At 40.6% G+C, this 26366-nt stretch overlaps 1 protein-coding gene across 12 annotated transcripts in view; it reads right to left on the bottom strand.

Moving 5' to 3' along the window:
- Positions 1-26366, bottom strand: part of GPR160 (G protein-coupled receptor 160) — a 61074-nt gene that overhangs the window by 26942 nt on the left and 7766 nt on the right. The gene's annotated exons all lie outside the window — the stretch shown is intronic.

Here is a 26366-nt window from a genome sequence, read left to right as displayed (position 1 = left end):
TGCAGCCATGAAATTAAAAGACGCTTACTCCTTGGAAGGAAAGTTATGACCAACCTAGACAGCGTATTAAAAAGCAGAGACATTACTTTGCCAACAAAGGTCCGTCTAGTCAAGGCTATGGTTTTTCCATTGGTCATGTACGGATGTGAGAGTTGGACTGTGAAGAAAGCTGAGCACCGAAGAATTGATGCTTTTGAACTGTGGTGTTGAAGAAGACTCTTGAGAGTCCCTTGGACTGCAAGGAGATCCAACCTGTCCATCCTAAAGGAGATCAGTCCTGGGTGTTCATTGGAAGGACGGATGTTGAAGCTGAAACTACAATACTTTGGCCACCTGATGGGAAGAGTTGACTCATTGGAAAAGACCCTGATGCTGGGAAGGATTGGGGGCAGGAGGAGAAGGGGACAACAGAGGATGAGATGGCTGGATGGCATCACCGACTTGATGGACATGGGTTTGGGTAAACTCCGGGAGTTGGTGATGGCCAGGGAGGCCTGGTGTGCTGTGATTCATGGGGTCACAAAGAGTCAGACAAGATTGAGCGAGTGAACTGAACTGAGAATGGTAATACCTTGAGACTGATAAAACTATCCTGTTTCCTAACAAAGTCTAACCTGATATTAGTTCTAGCACCCACTGCCTGAATTAATCACCATTCTGGGAATTGCAAAACAATGATTTTTTCTGCATTTACAAACTGGCAATTATTTCCCCCTGGCCTCATATTATAAATTTGTGGATTTGTTTTTATTCACTATGTTAAAATCCACTGATGTCATCATTCTTTTGACTAGCTAAACTTTCCCACATTCATCCTGTCAGAGTTCCCTCCTCCTGAAACTCTGTCCTCCCAACATGTTCAGTCCTTAAGCATTCATTTGCTTTCAGGCATCATGTACTTTTGCAGACCCAGAGTCATTTTTTTCAAGAAGCCCTAGTTCTTTTTGTAAAAAAAACAAAAAACATTATTTAGAAAGGAAAACCTGAGCAAGAGGTGTGCAATTACTGAGGCGTCTTTGTGTCTAGGCCCTTTCAGTGGGCAGGGCTAGAATTTTTTTTTAAATCAGGAGTTGATACTGATAACCTCCACTTTAAGGCTAACATCACAGGATTCTTTCTTACCTCATTCCTTATTTTTATTTCCTTCTCCCACAGTGACAACCTGGTTGTCATTAGGTTACATTAGGGTATTGATTTCCTTATACTAACTACAGTACATACTAGTTTTCGAGTTACTACATTGATACCATTGCCAACAACTAAACATATAAATAAACTGCAACTTCTCCATTCCTTTTGCCTTTGACTATATGTTTCTTGGGGTACAGAGTCTGAGCACTTTGTTAAAAAGTTAATTAATTCTTTTTTAAAATTTATGGTGAAATAGTAGAGTAAAAATATGGGAAAAACTCAACATTCAAAAAACTAAGATCATGGCATCCGGTCCAATCAGTTCATGGCAAATAGATGGGGAAACAATGGAAATAGTGACAGATTTTTTTCTCAGGCTCCAAAATCACTGTGGATGGTGCCTGTAGCCATGAAATTAAAAGACACTTGCTCCTTGGAAGGAAAGCTATGACAAACCTAGGCAGCATATTAAAAAGGAGACACACCACTTTGCCGAAAAAGTTCAGTTCAGTTCAGTCACTCAGTCGTGTCCGACTCTTTGCGACCCCATGAATTGCAGCACGCCAGGCCTCTGTGTCCATCACCAACTCCTGGAGTCTACCCAAACCCATGTCCATCGAGTCAGTGATGCCATCCAGCCATCTCATCCTCTGTCGTCCCCTTCTCCTCCCGCCCCCAATCCTACCCAGCATCAGGGTCTTTTCCAATGAGTCAACCCTTCGCATCAGGTGGCCAAAGTACTGGAGCTTCAGCTTCAACATCAGACCTTCCAATGAACACCCAGGATTGATCTCTTTTAGGATGGATTGATTGGATCTCCTTGCAGTCCAAGGGACTCTCAAGAGTCTTCTCCAACACCATAGTTCAAAAGCATCAATTCTTCGGCGCTCAGCTTTCTTCACCGTCCAACTCTCACATCCATACATGACCACTGGAAAAACCATAAAAGTTACGTATAGTCAAAGCTATGGTTTTTCCAGTAGCCATGTATGGATGTGACAGTTGGACTATAAAAAAGGCTGAGCAGTGAAGAATTGATGCTTTTGAGTTGTGGTGCTGGAGAAGACTCTTAAGAGTCCCTTGAACTGCAAGGAGATCAAACCAGTTAATCCTAAAGGAAATCAACCTTGAATATTCATTAGAAGGACTGATGCTGAAGCTCCAATACTTTGGCCACCTGATGTGAAGAGCTGACTCACTGGAAAAGATCCTGATGTTGGGAAAGATTGAAGACAAAAGGAGAAGAGGGCAGCAGAAGATGACATGGTTAGATAGCATCACCAACTCAATGGACATGAGTTTGAGCAAACTCTGGGAGACAGTGAAGGACAGGTAAGCCTGGTGCACTGCAGTTCACGGGGTCGCAAAGAGTTGGACACGACTTAGTGAATGAACAACAAGAATAACAAAATTTATGGTTGTATAATCAATTTGATCCCTTTCAGGAATCACTGACTTGTCATAGTGAACAGGGCTGGTATAACTCAATGAAGCTATAAGCCATGCTTTTAGGTGATGGTGAGGACAGGGAGGCCTAGCATGCTGCAGTCCATGGGGTCACAAAGTGTTGGACATGACCGGGCAACTGAATAACAACAACAATCAATTTGATATACTGTTTTTGATTATTAGTTGTTTTTTGTATGTTAAATTTCAGGATTTGTTTTCATTTTTGTTTAACTTCATGTAGTTAAATATTTAAATATTTACATGGTTCAAAGTAAAAACTATACAAAAACAGATACTCAGAAAAGTCCCATTTCCACTGTTATTCCCTCCACTCATAGCCACCCACCCTTTATCACTTGTTTGTGGTTTATAGTTAGTAAGTACTTTCTACAAAAGTGATTTGTGGAGGTGTTTCCTCTGGAATAATTACTGTAAGTGAGACTGCCAGGTGAAAGGGTAAATGTTTACTTATACACTTTTGTCAGATATTGCCATATTCTCCTCCACAGGGACTGCTGACCATTCTTGAATGATGGTGTAACTAATATTAAATTCTCTGTTGTTGGAACTTCCCTGGTGGTCCAGTGGTTAAGACTTCACCTTCCAAGGCAGGGGGTGTGGGTTCAATCCCTGGTCAGGGAGCTAAGAAGCCTCATGGACACACACAAAAAAAACAACACACAAAACAGGAGCAATATTGTAATAAATTCAATAAAGAGTTCAAAAACGGTCCACATCAAAAAAGGAAACTGAAAAAAGAATTTGTCAACTCAATTGCTGTTTCTCAGAAGTATGACAGAAATGGTTACTGGTTCTCAAAATCTGTGCTCTCTTCTTTTCTGAAGCACACCGCTGACCTATATTTCCCAGTCCTCTGTGCAGTTAGGAATGGCCATGTGACTAAGTTCTAGCCAATGGGATGTGGGCAGATGTGATGTTAGCCATTTCTGGGCAACACTCATCTTTCTTTCTATCGGCAACCAGGGCAACTCCGAACCACACATGGTGAAGGTGGCAAAGCTACCATCAGTTGGGCACAGAGGGCTGCAAAGCCTCACCCAGGACTGTTACTTGAGGGAAATACACTTGTATTTGAGCCACTATATTTTTTACCTCATTTTACAGCATTTTAGCCTATTCTACTTAATACAAAATACTTCCAATTGCTTCTTTTTCATATCCTTCCCATCCAGCTGCATATATCCTTGCTTCTATTTAAAAATTTTTATCCACTGTAAGCCTTCACTGTATCTTTGGCTGCTTTCAACCTCATTTAAGTATCCTTAGCCAGAGCTTCGGCTTATAAGATGTGGTACTTTACACGTTATAGTTATTGATGGTTCAACTATCTCGTGATTCACCCTGACCCAGGGGCTCTTTCTACCAGGAACAGACACAAAACCAACCATTCTCCAATGTGAACTTCCTGCTTACAAAATTGGCCTTCATTTGACACTGTCCAGTTTGTAAGTACCTAATTTATCCAGGTTATTTTTACTTCTGTTTCCAGTATTTCTGGCACACAAATATATACACAAGATTAAAGTTTATTTAATAAAGAACTGGGTCCCAGACTGACCTCTGAAGGGTTAACTGGTAAGTGCTACTCTATACCAGCAGCACATCCTTGATGTCTCTGACCTTCTCACCATCTGACTGTGGTAACATATAAGCTAAACTATGTTTCCCTGGGTTGCTGCTGATTATGTTATTCATAATTAAATCAACAGCATGAGAAAGTCAAGATGTATGTGCCCCGTTTCCTCCAGATCCTTACAATGTTTTGGAAAAAATTAGGTTACATTGATGAGATTCAGTTTTCCATAAGGCTATCATTAATTTTTATCCAATGCTCCAGGTTTGCTTATAAATTAACATTCTAATGATGTATATTTTCACATATCCTTCCCTCATAATGTGACTATGTCTTCTTATTTATTGCAAACTCCACACACGTATATTCATCTCTTTATCATTTTGGTGGGAACAAATAGATTAATACAAGTACAATGTTCATAATTAAGAAAAAAGGTGTTCCATACCTTATATTGCTTTTGACACCAAATTAAAGAATTTTTTTAATTGATTTTTTAATTGAAGGATAATTGCTTTACAGAATTTTGCTGTTTTCTTCTCAAACATCCACATGAATCAGCCATAGGTATACAAATGGCCCCTCCCTCTTGAACCTCCCTCCCATCTCCCTCCCCATCCCACCCTTGTAGGTTGATACTGAGTCCCTGTTTGAGGTCCCTGCTACCAAATTTTAAGAATGATATCAATAAATAGGAATATACCTAAAGAAGTTAACACATATGGGAAAAGCGCTCATAAGAGCAATAGTTAGAGGGTTATAAGATTGGGAGTTGTTCAAAAGTAGGACATGTTATTTGGGAGCTAGTGTTTGCATCACTATCAGAAACGTTCAAATAGATACGTGATTAATGCCTAGTAAACATGTTCATGAAGAGGCTTAGTCCTCAAAGGACATTTGAACTGGAGACTGCTTCCTAGTTCTCAATGATTATCCTCAACTTTAGTCCTGCTCTTAAGCAAAGGAAGGGGTTTAAGCATACAATGATCTGGAAAGTACCAATCAGAAGCCTGCATTCAATGAGACCTCACCAGCAGTTCCCAGCTCTTGGGATGACTCAATAGTCAGATGATGACATTGCTGAAGTTCAGTTGTCTGTAGTTTCTAAAACTATCGCTCTGTTGGTTATTGCTGAGAAAGTAAACCAGGCCAACCACCTAAGGAAGATCCCTTTTTCAACTTCACACAACCTGGGATAGCCTACCCAATCAACCTGGGTCTGGTTGTCCTGTAAGTCATCAACAACAGCATTCCAGACCTGCGCCAGCTTACTCTACTACCACAAACACCCACTGGTTTTTTTCCATTCTCTCAGGATTTGGAAAATATAACACACATCTCACATTGATTAACTTTATTATTTTTATTGAAGTAGAGTCGATTGACAATATTACATTAGTTTCAGGTGCAGAGTAGAGATTCAGTATTTTTACAGATTATTCTCCATTAAAAGTTATTATGAGATAATGGCTATAATTTGCAGTGCTATACAATATATTCTTGCTGTTTATGTATTTTATATAGAGTAGTTTGTATCTCTTTTAATGCCATACTCCTACCTTGCTCCTCCTTCCTTCCCCCTTCCCACTGGTAACCACTAGTTTGCTTTTATAATCTGTGAATATGTTTCTCTCTTGTTATACACATTTGTCTTACTTTTTAGATTCTACATATACATTATATCATATAGTATTTGTCTTTCTCTGAATTATCTTACTAAGCATTACCATTTTCTAGGTCCACTCACATTGCTGCAAACGGCAGGATTTCATTTTTATGGCTGAGTAGTATTCCACTATATACATACACCCTATCTTCTTTGTCCATTCATCTGCTGATGGACAACTCAGTTGCTTCTATATTTTGGTTATTGTATATAGTGCTTGCTATGAACACTGGGGTGCAGTGTTTTCTTTTTGAATTCTTTTTTTTTCAGATATACACCCAGAAGCAGGATTGCTGGATCATTCAGCAACTTTACTTCTAGTTTTTTGAGGAACTTCCATAGTGTTTTCATAGTGGTTGCACCAATTTACATTTCCACCAAAAGTATACAAGGGTTATCTTTTCTCCACACCCTGCCAACACTGGTTATTTGTGTTCCTTTTCAGCCATTCAGACAAGTGTGAGGTGATATTTCACTGTGGTTTTGGCTTGTATTTCTGGAATAATTAGTGATGTTGAGTTCTGTATGTCTTCTATGGAAAAATGTCTGTTCAAGTATTCTGCCCAGTTTTGATTGGGCTTGTTTGTTTTTGGATATTGCATTGTATGAGCTGTTTATTTTGGATATTAACCCCTTGTCAGCCATTTGTTGTTGTTCAGTCTCTTAAGTCGTGTCTCTTTGTGACCCCACGGACTTCAGCAGGCCAGGCTTCCCTGTCTTTCACTATCTCCCAGAGTATGCTCAAATTCATGTCCACTGAGTTGGTGGTGCTATCTAACCATCTCATCCTCTGCCACCCTCTTCTTTTGCCGTCAATTTTTCCCAGCATCAGGATCTTTTCCAATGAGTTGGCTCTTCACATCAGCTGGCCACTTTAAGTACTGGGACTTCAGCAGCGGTCCTTCCAATGAATATTCAGGACTGATTTCCTTTAGGATTGACTAGTTTGATCTCTTTGCTGTCCAAGGGACTCTCAAGTCTTCTGCAGCACCACAACTGTTAGCCATATTATTTTCAGATATTTTCTCTCATTCAGTAAGTTGTCTATTTGTTTTGTGGATGGTTTCTTTTGCTATGCAAAAGCTTTTAGGTTTAATTAGGTCCCATTTGTTCCTTTATGCTTTTATTCCTTTGCCTTAAGAGACAGATCAAAAAAAAAAAAAAAATTCTACAATTTAGGTCAAAGAGTGTTTTCCCAATGTTCTCTTCTGGGATCTTTATGGTTTCAGGTCTTACATTTAAGTCTTTAATCCATTTTAAGTTTACTTTTGTAAATGGTGAGATGAAATATTTCAATCCCATTCTTTAACATGTAGCTGTCCAGTTTTCCCAGCACCATTTATTGAAGAGACTGTCTTTTCTCCATTGTATATTCTTGCCTCCTTTGTCACAGATCAATTGACCATAGGTGTGTGAACTTATTTCTGAGTTTTCTATCCTGTTCCATTAATCTATAATCTGCTATTGTGCCGATACAATCCTGTTTTGATCACTGTTAACTCTGTAGTGTAGCTTGAATGAAGTCTGGGAAGGTGATAGCTCCACCTAAAATTATTTGATATTTCTTTTAAGTCACTGATTTCTCCAGTGCTTAGACCAAGAACCCTAGACTTCTCAGTCCCCAGAATTTTCAGGTCAATGAAAAACTGGGACATAGGCAATGTATATACAGATTTTTGAGAATTGTTTTTAATTAATATTACTGGATACTCAAATGGAAGTATTTTGTCATACCTGTAAGTCAGGTCTCCTAAGCTCAACAAGTAGGAAGTAAGACCTTTTAAGGTCAAAATCTCATTGTGCACAGTTCTGTTATTTTCACGTTGATTTTTTTAAGCATGAGACTAATGGCAGAAGTTTCAGAGATTAAGAGATGCTTTGGAGAGCAAGTAGGCCCCTTAAGTCAAATAATTCTATCTAAATACATATGGTGCTTTTCAGTTTATAAAACATTTTATGGAGATTGGATTCAAACTGTCTAAATCATGCTCTGGAACCTACATTCCATGAATCATGCCAAGATGTTGAAGTGTTAGAAATAGTAACAGTGGTCTTTTCCCTAATTAGATATGATGAAAAAGGGCCAAAAGATGAAAGAGAGACATATTGACATGAACAGAATAAAGGAAAACAAATCATATAATCATCTTAAGAAATGCAGAAAAAAGCCTTTGACAAAATTCAACATCCATTCACGATAAAACCTCTCAGCAAAGTAGTAACTGAGGGAAATTTCCTCAACCTGGTAAAGGCTATCTATTAAAAAATCTACAGCTATCATCACACTTAATTGTGAAAAACTGACCACCTTTTCCTTAAAAGAACAAGGCAAGGGAGAAAAAAGGCATAGAGATTAGAAAGGATAAAATAAAACTCTTTGTAGATGATGTTTATCTTCTCCTGCAAGAACTCCAAAATTACAACTCACTGCTGAGCAATCATCGACAGGAGAATGTTCGATCCCACCAAAAAAAGATACCCAGGTCCAAGGGCAAAGGAGAAGCCCCAGCAAGATGGTAGGAGGGGCGAAATCATGTTTAGAATCAAACCCCATAATTCCCAAAGATGTTTGGAGGGCTCAAACAACACCTTGTGCGCACAAGGACCCAGAGACCTCACAGGGACTGAGCCAGACCCTCTGTTCAGCAGTGGCCTGCTGCAGGGGCAGGGGCTCTGGGTGCAGCTACCTAGGTCACGCATAAGCCCTCTCTCTTGGAGGAGGTTGCCATTAACCCCACCATAGAGCTGCCGAGTGAAAGACCCACAAACTGCAGAATAATTATACCAAAGAGATTCTCGCACTGTTAAGAAAGTTCTAGGACCCACAACAGCTTTCCCAACCTGGGGATGTGGCAAAGGGACTGAGAACCCCCAGAGAATTTGACTTTGGAGGCCAGTGGGATTTGACTACAGAACTTACACAGGACTGGGGAAACAGATTCTTGGAGAGCACAAACAAAACCTTGTGCACACCAACGCAGGAGAAAGGAGCAGTGACCCCACGAGAGACTGACCCAGACTTGCCTGTGAGTGTCCAAGAGTCTCCGGCAGAGGCGTGGGTCAGCTGTGGCCTGCTGCAGGGTCAGGGACACTGGGTGGGGCAGTTCGTGCACAAGATCTTTTCAAGGAGGCCACCATTATCTTCATTACCTCCACCATAGTTTGGTCTCAGATCAGACAACAGGGAGGGAACACAGCCCCACCCATCAACAGAAAATTGGACTAAAGATTTACGGAGCATGGCTGCGCCCATTATAACAAGACCCAGTTTCCCCAAGTCAGTCTCTCACATTAGGAAGCTTCCATAAGCCTCTTATCCTTCTCCATCATAGGGCAGACAGAATGAAAACCACAATCACAGAAAACTAATCAAACTGACCGCATGGATAACAGCCTTGTTGAACTCAATGAAACTATTAGTCATGCCAAGTAGGGTCACCCAAGATGGATGGGTCATGGTGGAGAGTTCTGACAAAACATGGTCCACTGGAGAAGGGAACGGCAAACCACTTCAGTATTCTTGCCCTAAGTACCCCATCAACAGTATGAAAAGGCAAAAAGATAGGACATTGAAAGATGAACTCCCCAGGTCAGTAGGTGCCCAATATGCTACTGGAGAAGAGTGGAGAAATAACTACAGAAAGAATGAAGAGACGGGGCCAAAGTGAAAACAACGCCCAGTTGTGGATGTGACTGGTAATGGAAGTAAAGTCCAATGCCATAAAGAGCAATACTGCATAGGAACCTGGAATGTTAGGTCCATGAATCAAAGTAAATTAGAAGAGGTCAAACAGGAGATGGCAAGAGTGAACACTGACATTTTAGGAATCAGTGAACTAAAAGGGGGAGAATTTAATTCAGATGACCATTATATCTACTATTGTGGGCAAGAATCCCTTAGAAGAAATGAGTAGCCCTCATAGTTTATAAGAGTCCAAAATGCAGTACTTGGGTGTAATCATAAAAACGACAGAATGATCTCTATTCATTTCCAAGGCAAGCCATTCAATATCACAGTAATCCAAGTCTATGCCCCAAGCAGTAATGCTGAAGAAGCTGAACAGTTTGATGAAGACCTATAAGACCTTCTAGAACTAATACCCAAAACAGATGTCCTTTTCATCACAGGGGACTGGAATGCAAAAGGAAGTCAAGAGACACCTGGAGTAACAGGCAAATGTGACCTTGGAGTATACAATGAAGCAGGGCAAAGGCTAACAGTTTTCCCAAAAGAACGTACTGGTCACAGCAAACACTCTCTTCCAACAACACAAGAGAACACTCTACACATGGACATCACCAGATGGTCAATATCGAAATCAGATTGATTATATTCTTTGCAGCCAAAGATGGAGAAGCTCTATACAAGACTCTGTGGCTCAGATCATGAACTCCTTATTGCCAAATTCAGACTTAAATTGAAGAAAGTAGGGAAAACCACCAGAGAAGGCAATGGCACCCCACTCCAGTACTCCAGACAAGTCCATGGGGTCGTGAAGAGTCGGACACGACTGAGCGAATTCACTTTCACTTTTCACTTTCATGCATTGGAGAAGGACATGGCAACCCACTCCAGTGTTCTTCCCTGGAGAATCCCAGGGACGGCGGAGCTTGGTGGGCTGCCGTCTATGGGGTCGCACAGAGTTGGATACGACTGAAGCGACTTAGCAGCAGCAGGGAAAACCACAAAACTATTCAGGTATGACCTAAATCAAATCCCTTACAATTATACAGTAGAAGTAACAAACAGATTCAAGGGATGAGATCTGATAGAGTGCCTGAAGAACTATGGATAAAGGTTTGTGACATTGTACAGGAAGCAGTGATCAAGACCACCCCCAAGAAAAAGAAATGCAAAAGGCAAAATGGTTGTCTGAGGAGGCCTTACAAGTAGCTGAGAAAAGAAAAGAAGCTAAAGGCAAAGGAGAAAAGGAACGATATACCCATTTGAAAGCAGAGTTCCAAAGAACAGCAAGGGGAGATAAGAAAGCCTTCCTCAGTGATCAATGCAAAGAAATAGAGGAAAATAATAGAAAGGGAAAGACTACAGATCTCTTCAAGAAAATTAGAGGGAACATTTCATGCAAAAATGGGCACAATAAAGGACAGAAATGGTCTGGACCTAACAGAAGCAGAAGATATTAAGAAGAGGTGGCAAGAATACACAAAAGAACTATACAAAAAAGATCTTCATGATCCAGATAACCATGATGGTGTGATCACTCACCTAGAGCCAGACTTCTTGGAATGAGAAGTCAGGTGGGCCTTAGGAAGCATCACTATGAACAAAGCTAGTGGAGGTGATGGAATTCCAGTTGAGCTATTTCAAATCCTAAAAGACAATGCTGTTGAAGTGCTACACTCAATATGCCAGCAAATTTGGAAAATGCAGCATTGGCCACAGGACTGGAAAAGGTCAGTTTTCATTCCAATCTCAAAGAAAGGCAATGCCAAAGAATGTTCAGACTACTGCACAACTGCACTCATTTCACACTCTAGCAAAGTAATGCTCAAATTTCTCCAAGCTAGGCTTCAACAGTATGTGACCTGTGAACTTCCAGATGTACAAGCTAGATTTAGACTAGGCAGAGGAACCACAGATCAAATTGCCAACATCTGCTGGATCATAGAAAAAGCAAGAGAATTCCAGAAAAACATCTACTTCTACTTTACTGATTATGCCAAAGCCTTTGACTGTGTAGATCATAACAAACTGTAGAAAATTCTTCAAGAGATGGGAATACCAGACCACCTTACCTGCCTCCTGAGAAACCTGTATGCAGGTCAAGAAGCAACAGTTAGAACCAGACATGGAACAACAGACTGGTTCTAAATTGGGAAAGGAGTACACCAAGGCTGTATATTGTCACCTTGCTTATTTAACTTATATGCAGAGTACATCATGAGAAATGCTGGACTGGATGAAGCACAAGCTGGAATCAAGACTGCTGGGAGATATATCAATAACTTCGAATATGCAGATGACACCATCCTTATGGCAGAAAGTGAAGAGGAACTAAAGACCCTCTTCATGAAAGTGAAAGAGAGTGAAAAAGCTGACTTAAAACTCAACATTCAGAAAACAAAGATCATGGCATCTGGTCCCATTACTTCACGGCAAATAGATGGGGAAACAATGCAAACAGTGACAGACTTTATTTTCTTGGGCCCAAAATCACTGTAGATGGTGACTGCAGCCATGATATTAAAAGACACTTGCTCCTTGGAAGAAAAGCTATGACCAACCTAGATAGCATATTAAAAGCAGAGACATTACTTTGCTGACAAAAGTCCGTCTAGTGAAAGCTATGGTTTTTCCAATAGTCATGGATGGATGTGAGAGTTGGATCATAAAGAAAGGTGAGCACCAAAGAATTGATGCTTTTGAACTGTGGTATTGGAGAAGACTCTTGAGAGTTCCTTGGACAGCAAGGAGATCAAACCAATGAATCCTAAAGGAAATCAGTCCTGAATATTCATTGGAAGGACTGATGCTGAAGCTGAAGCTCCAATACTTTGGCCACCTGATGGGAAGAACTGACTTCATGGAAAAGACCCTGATGCTGGACAAGAAGGCAGGCAGGAGGAGAAGGGGATGCCAGAGGATGAGATGGTTGGATGGCACCACTGACTCGATGGATATGAGTTTGAGCAAGCCATGGGAGTTGGTGATGGACAGGGAAGCTTGGCGTGCTGCAGTCCATGGGGTCACAGAGTTGGACATGACTGAGCGACTGAACAGAACTAAAATGGACAAGAATGGGCGAATTTAATTCAGACGACCATTATATCTACCATTGTGGGCAAGAATCACTTAAAAGAAACGGAGTAGCCCTCATGGTCAACCAAAAAGCCCGAAATGCAGTACTTGGGTGCAATCTCATAAATGAAAGAATGATCTCTGTTTCTTTCCAAGGCATGCCATTCAATATCACCATAATCCAAGTCTATGCCTCAACCACTAATGCTAAAGAAGATGAAGTTGACAGCTCTACAAAGACCTACAAGACCTTCCAGAACTAACACCAAAAAATGATGACCTTTTATCATCGGAGACTGGAATGCAAAAGTAGGAAGTCAAGAGATACCTGGAATAATAGACAAGTTTGGTCTTGGAGTAAAAAGTGAAACAGGTCAAAGCCTCAGAGTTTTGCCAAGAGAATGTGCTGGTCATAGCAAACACCCTCCTCCAACAACACAAGAGATGACTCTACACATAACAGCACCAGATGGTCAATACTGAAATCAGATTGATTATATCCTTTGCAGCCAAAGATGGGGAAGCTGTATACAGTCAGCAAAAAAAGGACAAGGAGCTGACTGTGGCTCAGATCATAAACTCCTTACTGCAAAATTCAGACTTAAATTGAAGAAAGTAGGGAAAACCACCGGGGCTTATGAGGTGGCCCAAGTGGTAAAGAACCTGTTTGCCAATGCAAGAGACGAAAGAGACCTGGGTTTGATCCCTGGGTCGGAACGATTCCCTGGAGGAGGGCATGGCAACCCACTCTAGTACTCTTGCTTGTAGAATCCCATGGGCAGAGGAGCCTGGCGGGCTATAATCCATAGGGTTGCAAAGAGTCAGACACAACTGAAGCGACTTAGCACTCATGCACAGCTCAGGGAAAACTACTAGGCCATTCAGGCATACCTAAATCAAATTCCTTACAATTATACAGTGGAAGTGACAAATATATTCAAGGGATTATATCTGATAGACAGAGTGCCTGAAAAACTATGGATGGAGGTTCCTAACACTCTACAAGAGGTGGTGATCAAAATCTTCCCTAAGAAAAAAGAAATGCAAAAAGGCAAAGTGGTTGTCTGAGGAGGCCTTACAAATAGCTGAGAAAAGAAGAAAGTGAAAGGCAAAGGAGAAAAGGAAAGATATACTCCTCTGAATGCAGAGTTCCAAAGAATAGATAAGAAAGATAAGAGATAAGAAGAAAGATAAGAGAGATAAGTTCCAAAGGAGAGATAAGAAAGCCTTTTTTAGTGAACAATGAAAAGAAACAGAAGAAAGCAATAGCTTGGGAGAGACCAGCAAACCTTTCAAGAAAATTACAGATACCAAGGGAACATTTCATGCAAAGATGGGCACAATAAAGGACAGAAATGGTATGGAACTAACAGAAGCAGAAGATATTAAGAAGACGCAGCACGAATACACAGAAGAATTGTATAAATAGTTGTTAATGACCTGGATGCCACATGGTATGATCACAAACCTAGAGCCAGACATCCTGGAGTGTGAAGTCAAGTGGGCCTTAGCATCACTGCAAACAAATCTAGTGAAGATGATGGAATTCCAGCTGAGCTACTGCAAAGCCTAAAAGATGATGCTGTTAAAGTGCTGCACTCAATATGCCAGCAAATTTAGAAAACTCAGCAGTGGCCACATGACTGGAAAAGGTCAGTTTCATTCCAATGCCAAAGAATGTTCAAGCTACCATACAACTGCACTCATTTCACATGCTAGCAAGGTAGTGTTCAAAATCCTTCAAGCCAGGCTTCAACAATACGTGAACCGAGACTTTCCAGATGTACAAGCTGCATTTAGAAAAGGCAGAGGAACCACAGATCAAATTGCCAACATCTGCTGGATCATAGAAAAAGCAAAGGAATTCCAGAAAAACATCTACTTCTGCTTCACTGACTATGCTAAAGCCTTTGACTGTGTAGATCATAACAAACTGTAGAAAATTCTTCAAGAGATGGGAATACCCGACCACCTCACCTGCCTCCTGAGAAACCTGTATGCAGGTCAAGAAGCAACAGTTAGAACCAGACATGGAACAACAGACTGGTTCTAAATTGGGAAAGGAGTACACCAAAGCTGTATATTGTCACCCTGCTTATTTAACTTATATGCAGAGTTCATCATGAGAAATGCTGGACTGGATGAAGCACAAGCTGGAATCAAGACTGCTGGGAGATATATCAATAACCTCGGATATACAGACGACACCACCCTTATGGCAGAAAGTGAAGAGGAACTAAAGACCCTCTTGATGAAGCTGAAAGAGAAGAGTGAAAAAACTGCCCTAAAAGTCAACATTCAAAACACAAAGATCATGGCATTTGGTCCCATCACTTCAAGGCAAATAGATGGGGAAAACATGGAAACAGTGACAGACTTTATTTTCTTGGGCTCCAAAATCACTGTGGACAGTGACTGCACCCATGAAATTAAAAGATGCTTGTTCCCTGGTGGGGGGTAAAAAAAAAAACAAAACACGCTTGCTTCTTGAAAGAAAAGCTACGACCAACGTAGACAGTATATTAAAAAGAAGAGACATCACTTTGCCTACAAAGGTCTGTATGGTCAAAGCTATGGTTTTTCTGGTAGTCATGTATGGATCTGAGAGGTAGCCCATAAAGAAGGTTGACTGACGCTTTCAAACTGTGATGCTGGCGAAGACTCTTGAGAGTCCCTTGGACAGCAAGGAAATCAAACCAGTCCATCCTAAAGGAAATCAGTTCTGAATATTCATTGGAAGGACTGATGCTGAAGCTGAAGCTCCAATACTTTGGCCACCTAATGCAAAGAGCCAACTCATTGGAAAAGACTCTGATGCTGGGAAAGATTAAAGATAGGAGGAGAATGGGGTAACAGAGGATGAGATGATTGGATGGCATCATCAACTCAATGGACATGATTTTGAGCAAATTCTGGGAGATAATGAAGGACAGGGAAGGCTGGTGTGCTGCAGTCCATGGCGTCACAAATAGCTGGACACGGCTAAGTGACTGAACAACAACAATATATACAGAAAATCCTAAGGCATCTACCCAAAACTTACTGGAATTGCTAAGTTACTTCAGTAAAATTGCAGATCAATTTTTAAAACTATATGCAAAACAAAATGTGAAAATGTAAAAACTGCCATTCACAATAGACTTTGTTTAAAAGCACTCTCTTATCCGACTATTGGTTTATTTATTTGGCTGCATCAGGTCTTAGTTGTGGCACACAGAATCTTTCATTGCGATGTGCAATGAAAGTACTGGAGCTTCAGCTTCTAGTTGCGGCATGTGGGCTCTCCAGTTGTGGCACACAGGCTCTAGAGAATTCGGTCTAGTAGTTGTGGCACATTGGCGTAGTGACTCCACAGTATATGGGATCCTAGTTCCATGACCAGGGATTGAACCTGCATCCCCTGCACGGCAAGCGGCATTCTTAACCACCGGACAACCAGGGAGTTCCACACAATAGATTTTAAAAGACTCTAAAATGTATAAAATACGTAGGGATAAATCTTTTAAAATATGTACAAATCATCAATACTAAAAGCTATAAAACACTGCTGAGAGAAACTAAAGATGTAAATAAATGGCAAGACATATCATGTCTATGGAAGATTAATACTCTTAAGATCTCAATGCTTCCTAAATTGGTAGATTCAGTGTTGTCCTGATCATAATCCAACCAGGTTTTTTTGTAGAAATTGACAGTTGATTCTAAAATGTATACGAAAATGCAAAAGATTCATTTTGCTATACAGCAGAAACTAACACAACATTGTAAAGCAACTATACTCCAATATAAATTAATTTAAAAAAATAAAGAAAACACAAAGGGCCAGAATAGTTGAAAATTTTTGAAAAAGAACAGAGTTGAAAGGTTTGCACTACCTTGATTTCAAGACTGATAAACTACAGAGCTGAAGACGGTGTAGTACTAGCTTAAGAACAAACGTAACAGAGTAGAGAGTTCCAACAGTGCACTTGATTTACAAGGAAGTACCAAGGCAATTTAACGGAGGAAAGCTCTTTCAATAAATGGTGCTATATCAAATGTACATCAAATGCATTAACTGTATGAAAAAGGAGGAGCTCAATCACACCATACTCAATAATTAATCTGGGGCTGATCATAGGCCTAAACATAAAAGCTAAGACTTTAAAGCCTCTAGAAGGAAAACAAAGACAAAAATCTTTGCAACCTTGGGGGCAGGTACAGAATTATTAAGCAAACACAAAAGCAACAACCATAAATGAAAAAATTAAGAAGAAAACTCATTAAAGTTAAAATCTTTATATAAGAAAATGAAAAGGCAAGAGACACACTGGGGGGAAATATTCACTACACAAATATCTAACAAAGGATGTGTGCTCAGACTACCAGGCAGTCTACCTACCTACCTATCAATAGTGCCTAAAAATCAATAATAAAAAGATAATCTACTCAAAACAAAAATGTGGCAAAACACTTGAAAAGACAGTTCAAAAGGAAAATGAACAAATGGTCAACAGCATGTGAAAAGATGCTCAACATCATTAGCCATCAGGAAAAAGATAATTAAAAACACATAGCCATACAATTTCACATCCATCAAGATGGCTAAAATAAGACGAATATCAAATATTAGAAAAGACACAAGAGTATTAAACGGTACAACCCCTTGGAAAAGTCTGACATTTAAATACACATCTATCCTATGATCCAGTACTTCTACTCCTAGATATTTACTCAGGAGAAACTAAAATACATGTCCACAAAGAGACTGGCATGAAAACACCAAATGCTAGTGAGTTACTGGAGCAACAGGAACTCTCACTGCTGGTGGAAATATGGTACAGCCGCTTAAGACAGTTTAGCTTGGCAGTTTCTTACAAAATTAAACATTTTCTTATCGTAAGATCCAGTAGTTGCCCTCCATGGTATTTACACAGAGGAGTACAAAACTTTTGTCCACACAAAAAACCTACACACAATTCATTACAGCAGCTCTATTCATAATTGCCAAAAGTTGGAAGAAACCAAGCTATCCTTCAGAAAGTAGATAAACTTATTACTCAGCATTAAAAAAAAAAAAAGAAAGAAAGCTATCAAGCCATAAAAAGACATGGAGGAACCTTAAAAATGCATTTACTAGGTGAAAGAAGCCAATCTGAAAAAGTTATATACTGTATGATTCCAACTATATGACATTCTGGAAAAGGCAAAACTATGGATATGGTAAAAAGATTAGTAGTTGCCAAGGGTTAGAGGGGAGGAAGGGATGAATAGGCGGAGCACAAAGTATTTCCAGTATTACTCTGTACGATGCTATAATGGTGAATACATGTCATTATACACCTGTCCAAACCCATAGAATGTACAATACCAAGAGAGAATTGTGACGTAAACTATGGACTTTGGGTGATTATGATGTGTCAATGCAGGTTCATTTTGTAACAAATGTACCACTGACTGGAGATGTTGATAATAAGGCAATGCATACAAGGAGACAGGAAATATATGGGATATCTCTCTGGGAAATTGTACCTTTGCTCAATTTTGTTGTGAATTTAAAATTGTTCTAGAAGATAAAGTCTGTTTTAAAAAAAAAGGGTTGCACATAGTTAGGAAATATTTCCTAGATATGTAATTAAAAATGCAAGCCATAAAAGAAAAGAAATTGCTATCTTAGACTTTATCAAAATTGAAAACTTTTCTCTTTAAAAGGTATCATTAAGAAAATAAAAAATCACAGATTTACAGAAAATATCTGCATGTCATATACATATGATAAAACCATTGCTCTAGAATTTAAAAAAATTTTTGCATATTTTTATTCAAAAATATTTGAATATTTTAAAGAATATAAAAAAGTTTTGAAACTCTATATGATGATGATAACCCAATTAAAAAATGGGCAAAAGATTTAACTAGATATTTCACCAAAGCAGATACACAAGTGACTAATAATAATGGCAAAGAACCTGTCTTCAATGCAGGAGACCTGGGTTCAATCCCTGGGTTGAAGATCCCCCAGAGAAGGGAATGGCTACTCACTCCAATATTCTTGCCCGGGAAATCCTATGGACAGAGAAGCCTAGTGGGCTACAGTCCACAGGGTTGCAAAGAGTTGGACACAACTAAGCAACTAACACTTTCACTTTCTTTTCAAAAAAAAATAAGCACATGGAAAGGTGCTAATCATCATTAGTCACTGTTGTCGTTCAGACTCTAAGTTGTATCTGACTCTTTTTGACCCCACGGACTGCAGCACACCAGGCTTCCCTGTTCTTCACTGTCTCCCAGAGGTTGTTCTAATTCATGTCCATTGAGTTGGTGATGCCATCCAACCATCTCATCCTCTGTCGTCCCCTTCTGCCGTCAATCTTTCCCAGCATCAGGGTCTTTTCCAATGAGTCAGCTCTTCTCATCACATGACCAAAGTACTGGAGCTTCAGCAGAAGTCCTTCCAATGAATATTCACGGTTGATCTCCTTTAAGATTAACTGGTTTGATCTCCCTGCTATCTAAGGGACTCTCAAGAGTCTTCTCCAGCACCCCAATTTGAAAGCATCAATTCTTTAGCACTCAGCCTTCTTTATGGTCCAACTCTTACATCCAAACATGACTACTGGAAAAACCATAGCTTTGACTATATGGACCTTTGTCAGCAAAGTGATGTCTCTTCTTTTTTTTAATATGCTGTCTAGATTTTTCATTAGTCATTAGGGAAATGTAAATTTAAACTTTAATAAGGGAATTCCCTGGTGGTCCAGTGGTTAGGACTCTGAGCTTCCACTGCAGGGGGCACGGGTTCAATCTCTGGTTGGAGAACTAATCCTGCAAGCAAGCTGAGTGGTGTAGCAAAAAAAACATTAACATAAACTGTAATAAGATACCCTCATATATCCATGAGAATGGCTACGATAAAAAAACTAACTATCGAGTGTTGGCAAGAACATGGAGAAATCAAAACCATCATACATTGTTGGTGGACTCTAACGTTGTATAGCCACTTTTGGAAAACAGTTTACTACTTTAAAAGTTAAACATAAACTTACCATAGAATCTAGTAATTACACTCCTAAGAATCTATCCAGGAGAAACAAAAATGTAGACCCCTGTACATCTTTACATGAATGTTCACAGAAACATTATCTATAATAGCCAAAAACCAGAAACAATTTAAACATTCATCAACTAGTGAAGAAATAAAATGTGGTACATCCATAAAACTGAATACTATTCAATGATACAAAGGAAGAAGCTACTGATAAGTGAAAGTTGCTCAGCTGTGTCCGACTCTTTGGGATGCCATGGACTATACAGTCCATGGAATTCTCCAGCCAGAATACTGGAGTGGGTAGCCTTTCCCTCTTCCAGGGGATCTTCCCAACCCAGAGAGCGAACTCAGATCTCCTGCATTGCAGGCAGATTCTTTACCAGCTGAGCCACAAGGGAAGCCCAAGAATACTGGAGTGGGTAGACTATCTCTTCTCCAGCAGATCTTCCGGACCCAGGAATCGAACCAGGGTCTCCTGCAGTGCAGGTGGATTCTTTACTGACTGAGCTAAAATTGATGAACTTCAAAAATGTTATGCTGAGTGAAAGAAACAAGACACCAAAAACCTACATATACTAGGGTTCTATTTATAGGAAACATCCAGAAAAGGCAAGAGACAAAAAGCAGATCAATGGCTGGCTGGGTTTAGGAGTAGGGACTAAGTTAGTATGAGGGAACTTTGGGAGTGACAGCTGTACAAATCTATAACAATCAAAGAATTGTACACTTATGATGGCTGGATTTCATGGTATGCAAATTGCACCTCAATAAAACTGTGTTTTTTAAAAATGACTTGTAAAAGAAAGTTCATAGCAGTTTTCTTCATTTAAACCCCAAACTGAAAACAACCTAAATGGTCTTCCAAGAAGAATGGATAAATTAATGGTGGTATAATCAAACAGTGGAATACGAGCTATTATAATAGCTATTATAAAGAACAAACTACTGAAACATACAATATGCATGAATCTCACAAGCATTATGTTGACAAAATATGCCACTTTTGTTTCCTAATGTATACTGTATTCCATTCATAAAAGTCTGTTTGCTGTAGACAAACTCTGAATCAAGCACACTTATGTCCAGAAGCTATGGTATGTGTCTATCTGAAAATCATAACGTGTCAAGTAGTTAATATAAATGAGTGGCTAATGATTTAATATTCAGTTTAAAATGTTTTAATTATGTCAAATGATAGACACATATATTTAACATGTATATGCTATTTAACATAATCAAACTCATTCTTTGCATATTTATTCACTGACCTACTCCAAACATATTTATCAAGGGCCAAAAATATATTCCTGGCATCCAAGTTCAAACTGTGCCTCAATCACAAAAACGATGTTGATATTTCACTTTTTCTTCATCACAGGATCTGAGTGTAACTTCCAGCACACAGTTTAACATGAACTTCTTGGTGCGCTCCTGGGAGGAGAAGTGTCAGGTGACCCAACAGTCCCAGATTCACGAAGCAAAAACAAGTTTGGTACCAGTCAGATCCAGCAGGTCCAGGACCAATAAGTGAGGCTATCCCTTCAGGCCTCCACTAACTAACTTCACGTCCTGCTGCTCCACTGGAAGGCAAGTAAAAACATGCAGACACACACCCTGAAGGAAGCTGCCACCTGCTTGGCGGCAGCTATTACAACTCAGGACTCTGGCCAGGAGGAAGAAACCATCATAGGCAGTCACCCACCTTTCAAAGTAACTCCCCTCTCTCTCCCCAAACCTCCAGGAGTCCCACTTAGAACCTGCTCTGAGTGGGGCCTTGATGCGCGTGATGACAAACAAGGCATGCTTGCTGCTCCCCAGAGAATGTGTCTACAGACCACACCGTCCAGTGCCCGGGAGGGTATCTGTCAGGGTCTTTCCTATACTCCTGCTGCCTTTTAATGACTGTTTAGAAGGTCTGTGCCTTTTGATCCAGGATATCCATTCCAGGAATTCATCACAAGGAACTAATCAGAGCTGAAGAAAGTAAGCATAGCCTGAGCAGCTCACTTTGGTATACTTACAATAGCCTACAGAACACTCCCGTCCCAAACAGATCGGAACAATTCAAATGCCTCACAAGAGTTCAGTTCAGTTGCTCAGTCATGTCCAACTCTTTGCAACCCCATGGACTGCAGGACACCAGGCTTCCCTGTCCTTTACCATCTCCCAGAGTTTGCTCAAACTCATGTTCATAGAGTCGGCGATGCCATCCAATCATCTCATCATCTGTTGTCCCCTTTTCCTCCTGTTCCTCACAATAGAGAAGTAGTCATAATTCATTTGACTTAATTCATACTCAAATGAATTATGACAGTCCTAAGATGGACTACTATCTGCAGCCATGAAAGATAAGCTCTTCAGAAAGATTAAAGAACCGGAAAATGCTGACAATACAATGTTAGATGACAGAAGTGAGATAAAAGCTGTCTGTATCAAGGTTTCTCACATGGGGAGACACTGTGGTGAAATCCCCCATGCCACTCAGACACTCGGCTGATCCCTGAGCGTCAGTATTACTGAGGGGAGTGAGCTGTTGTGCTCAGACAGCCTTGACGGTAGGGGACGGGAGGATGGCAACCAGTGGTACATACAGAATTATTCCAATATTGGGTAAACAGGAAAAACATATGAACATACACAGATCAGAGGTAATTAATGCCAGGCCACCTGTGATTGGTAAGGTCATGGCCTTGTAGACCAAGACTTCTCAAGCATGAATGTGGATTCTGTGAAAAGCTGGACTATGATTCACTATGTCTGGGGTGGGGCTGAGGTTCTGTACTTCTAACAAGCTCCCAGTGCGACTGGTCCACAGGCCACACAGGGACAAGCTAGGCTGCAGACTGCACTTCCTGGAGGGACAGATCCGAGCTAGGCTTGCAGGGACTAGGTGAGTGTATGGGTGTGCATTTACTTTTTTAGAATCTTCTATGCTTACTAGGTTTTCCACAATGAAAATTCATTGCTTTTGTAATCAGAAAGAAAACCTTTTACTATTCAAAACCTTTGACTCACACCACTAACAATAAATGCTAGAAAGGGTGTGGAAAAAAGAAAACCCTCCTACACTGTTGGTAAGAATGTAAATTGGTACAGCCATTATGGAAAACAGCATGGAGTGTCCCGAAAAAACCAAAAACAGAGCTACCATGTGATCCAGCAATCCCACTCCTGGGCATATATCTGGACAAAACTTAAATTCAAAAAGATACCTCTGGTGGCTCAGTGGTAAAGAATCCACCCGCCAATGCAGAAGACATGGTTTTTTAATCCCTGATCCAGGAAGATCCTACATGCTGTGCAGCAACTAAGCCTGTGCACCACAGCCCAGGAGTCACAACTAATGAAGCCCACACACCTAGAGCCTGTGCTCTGCAGCAAGAGAAGCCACTGCAATAAGAAGCCCTTGCACCAGAACTAGAGAATGGCCCCCACTCGCCGCACTCGCCGCAACTAGAGAAAAGCCCATGCAGCAGTGAAGACCCAGCACAGTCAAAAATAAATAATTAAAAAAAGATACATGTACCCCAGTGTTCACAGTGGTACTGTTTAGAACAGCCAAGACATGGAAGCAACCTAAATGTCCAACAACAAATGAATAGATAAAGATGTGGTATATATAAAATGGAATATTACTCAGTCATAGAAAGAATAAAATAATGCCATTTGCAGCAACATGGATGGATCTAGAGATTATCATATTTAATGAAGTCAGACAAAAACAAATACCGTCAGAGCCCCGATAGGCATTACTGACAAAATGGAGGCACGGCCCCAACCCCCTCTCCTCATCCCGCAGGCACGGTCCATGGATGAAGGAGTTAGGTCTTGTGATTCTGACTTGTCCTTTCCTTCCTCTGGTTGAGTTGGCTGGAAAGAATGTTATAATCCATAAAGTTAACTATTGACATTTGTTCAAGGATCTTTACAAAGAATGCTCCAGGATGAGCACATAGGCTGCAGCTTGAGACCATGGGAAACATTGTTATCTGAAACCTGCCTGTAAAGGGAATGTTTATGGCAAAAGAAGTTTGCTGAGTTTAGGGGTTAGGAATAATTAAGAATAGTTAGAAGCTAAAAGTTTAAGGTATGTTGTAGTGTTGGCATATTTTACTATAGCTTATGGAAACTAGGTATTTTAGAGATACTAATAGCTAAAAGCCTTTTTAGGAGATGATGAGCTTAAGCTACTAGGGGATAACAGGATTTAAAGAGATAAGAAAGAAACTGAGGAATGTAATATACAGCCCAGAGACAAACTCGAGTTACAATGTTATCACAAGAACACTTAAGAGGGAACTCAGAAGGACAACAGTGATTTGTGGAGACAGTAAATATGGGTGAGGGGAACCTGAAGATGTCATACGTCTGACCTAATGCTTTTGTAAAAGTATAAAAGAAAACCTGATGCTTAAAATAAACATGCAGCCCAGTGCTTTGAGCGAGAGACTGCATCATTTTCATTCGACGACCCCGTTCATCCCTTCAGGGCGTTTCCCTGGCTGCTGGAGCTGGACTCCGGCAAAATACCAGATGGTATCACTTATATGTGGAAGCTAAAATATGACACAAATGAACTTACCTAAGAAACAGAAACAGACTCGCTGCCCAAGGGGAGGCGGGGAGGGGAGCAACGGATTGAAAGTGTGGAATGAGCAGGTGCAAACTAGTGGATACAGGATGTATAAACAAGGCTCTACTCTACAACACAAGGAGCTACACCCAATATCCTATAATAAGCCATAATGGGAAAGAGCAAGAAAAAGATATATATATGTATATAACTGAATCACTGTGCTGTACACCTGAATCTAATATAACATTGTAAATTACCTATATGTCAGTAAAATAAAAAACAAAAAAACCTTCGACTTACTAATAATTCTTATAGAAATCCATCCTAGGTCATTCCCTGATGGTCCAGTGTCTAGGACTCTGCATATCCACTGCAAAGGCCCTAGGTTCAATCCCTGGTGTGGGAACTAAGATCCCACAAGCGAAAAACAAAAGGAAGAAATCCATCCCAAATAACAGGAAATGAAACTGAAAGGTAAGACTGCTGTTTCTACTCACAATACTGCTGACACCAAATATGTGGGTTTTTCCACACCGAGAAATTCTGACACTAACTACCCAGAGTGAGTACAGAGCTCACTCTTGTGAATTGAGGGCTCAGTCTCATAAGACTGCTTTCCTCTTCAGATGGCAGCTGAAAGTCTCTGGTTCTCACCTGTACCTTCTACCAAGTGCTTATAAATCAGCAGTTCCCATGACCGCCTCCTCTGGCTCGGTAATTTGCTTCAGGGGCTCACAGAATTTAGGGAAACACTTTACTCACAATTACTGGTTTACTATAAATGATACAACTCAGGAACAGCCAAAGGGAAGCGATGCACAGGGCAAGGTATGGGGAAGGGGCACAAAGCTTCCCTGCCCCTCTGGACACACGATCCTCCCAACACCTTGATGGGTTCGCCAACTCAGAAGTTCTCCAAACCCCTTTGCTTAGGGTTTTTATGGAGATTCCATTACACAGGCACAACTGATTAAATCACTGGCCATGGGTGACTGAATTCAATTCTCCAGCACTTCCTCCCTTCTTGGGGTGGGGAAGTAGGGGCTGAAAATTCCAACCCTGTAATCACCTGCTTGGTTCCTCCAGCAACTAGCCCCCAAATCAACCTCCAGTCTCAGCAATCAGCTTATTAGCATAAACTCAGGTATGGTAGAAAGGGGCTTACTAAGAATAACAAAAGATCCTTCTCTCCTCAAGAGCTCAGGAGCCAAGGAAGTAGAACAACTGTATTTACTTCTTATAGCACAGAATCAAAGGTTTACATATATTCAACTTAGAATGATTCACAAAATTAAAAAATTAGCAAACATTTAGCTCTCTAATATTAAGAGAATGGCTAAAAAAGGCTAAAATAGCATGTGGTTATTATAAATGATAATAGTAAAGACATGGAAAGAATGCTGTAATAAAATATTAGTCTTGGTGTGACAGCTCTTAAAACGCTAACATAAAATGAATGTTTATAAAGTGTTACAATTTATTAAATTTATTTTAAAAAACAAAGGCAAGGGGCTTCCCTGGTGGTCTAGTGGCTAGGACTCTGCACTCCCAATGAAGGGGGCCCAGGGTTTGATCCCTGATCAGGGAACTAGGTCCCACATGCTGCAACTAAGACCAGGGCAGTCAAATAAATTTTTAAAGAAAAGAAAAGAAAAAGAAAAAAAAAACCCAAAGGCAAAACAAAACTGGAAGGAAATATGTCAAAATGATAATGTCTTTGGGTCCTTGGATAGTTGTGTCACAGAGGAATTTTTTCCCTTCAACTTTTCAGAATAAAGCTGAATGAAGAAAGGATACCAACTGGGGTGGGTGGGGGGAGATGGCTGGGGCTGGGGAGGGAAACCCCTTCCAGAACGGTGAGAAGGGAGCAGCTCAGTGGCCACCAGCTGAGTGGGGAGGGCTGTGGAGGTGGAGGCTGTTCAGTAGCCCCCGGAACAACTGGCTGGGGGCAGAGGAGCGGAAAGGCAACAGTTTCATGAAGGTCTAGACCCCTGCAGGAGAGGAAAGAGCCCCTCCTCCTCCCCCCTGAGGCCGCCAGCACTTCCGAGAATGGGTCTGGGCAGGAGCTGACGACAGGGAGACCTCTGCCTCCTCTGCTTGCAGGGGATTCTGAAGGGACTGGCTACCTTCCTGGACACCAAGGATGTTTTCAGCTCCCCAGGA

Source organism: Giraffa tippelskirchi, chromosome 2 (genome assembly GCF_054371585.1).
Source record: "Giraffa tippelskirchi isolate mGirTip1 chromosome 2, T2T-mGirTip1v1.2.pri, whole genome shotgun sequence".
In the NCBI taxonomy this organism is placed as follows: Eukaryota; Metazoa; Chordata; class Mammalia; order Artiodactyla; family Giraffidae; genus Giraffa; species Giraffa tippelskirchi.
This window is presented reverse-complemented; position numbering and strand designations above follow the sequence as displayed.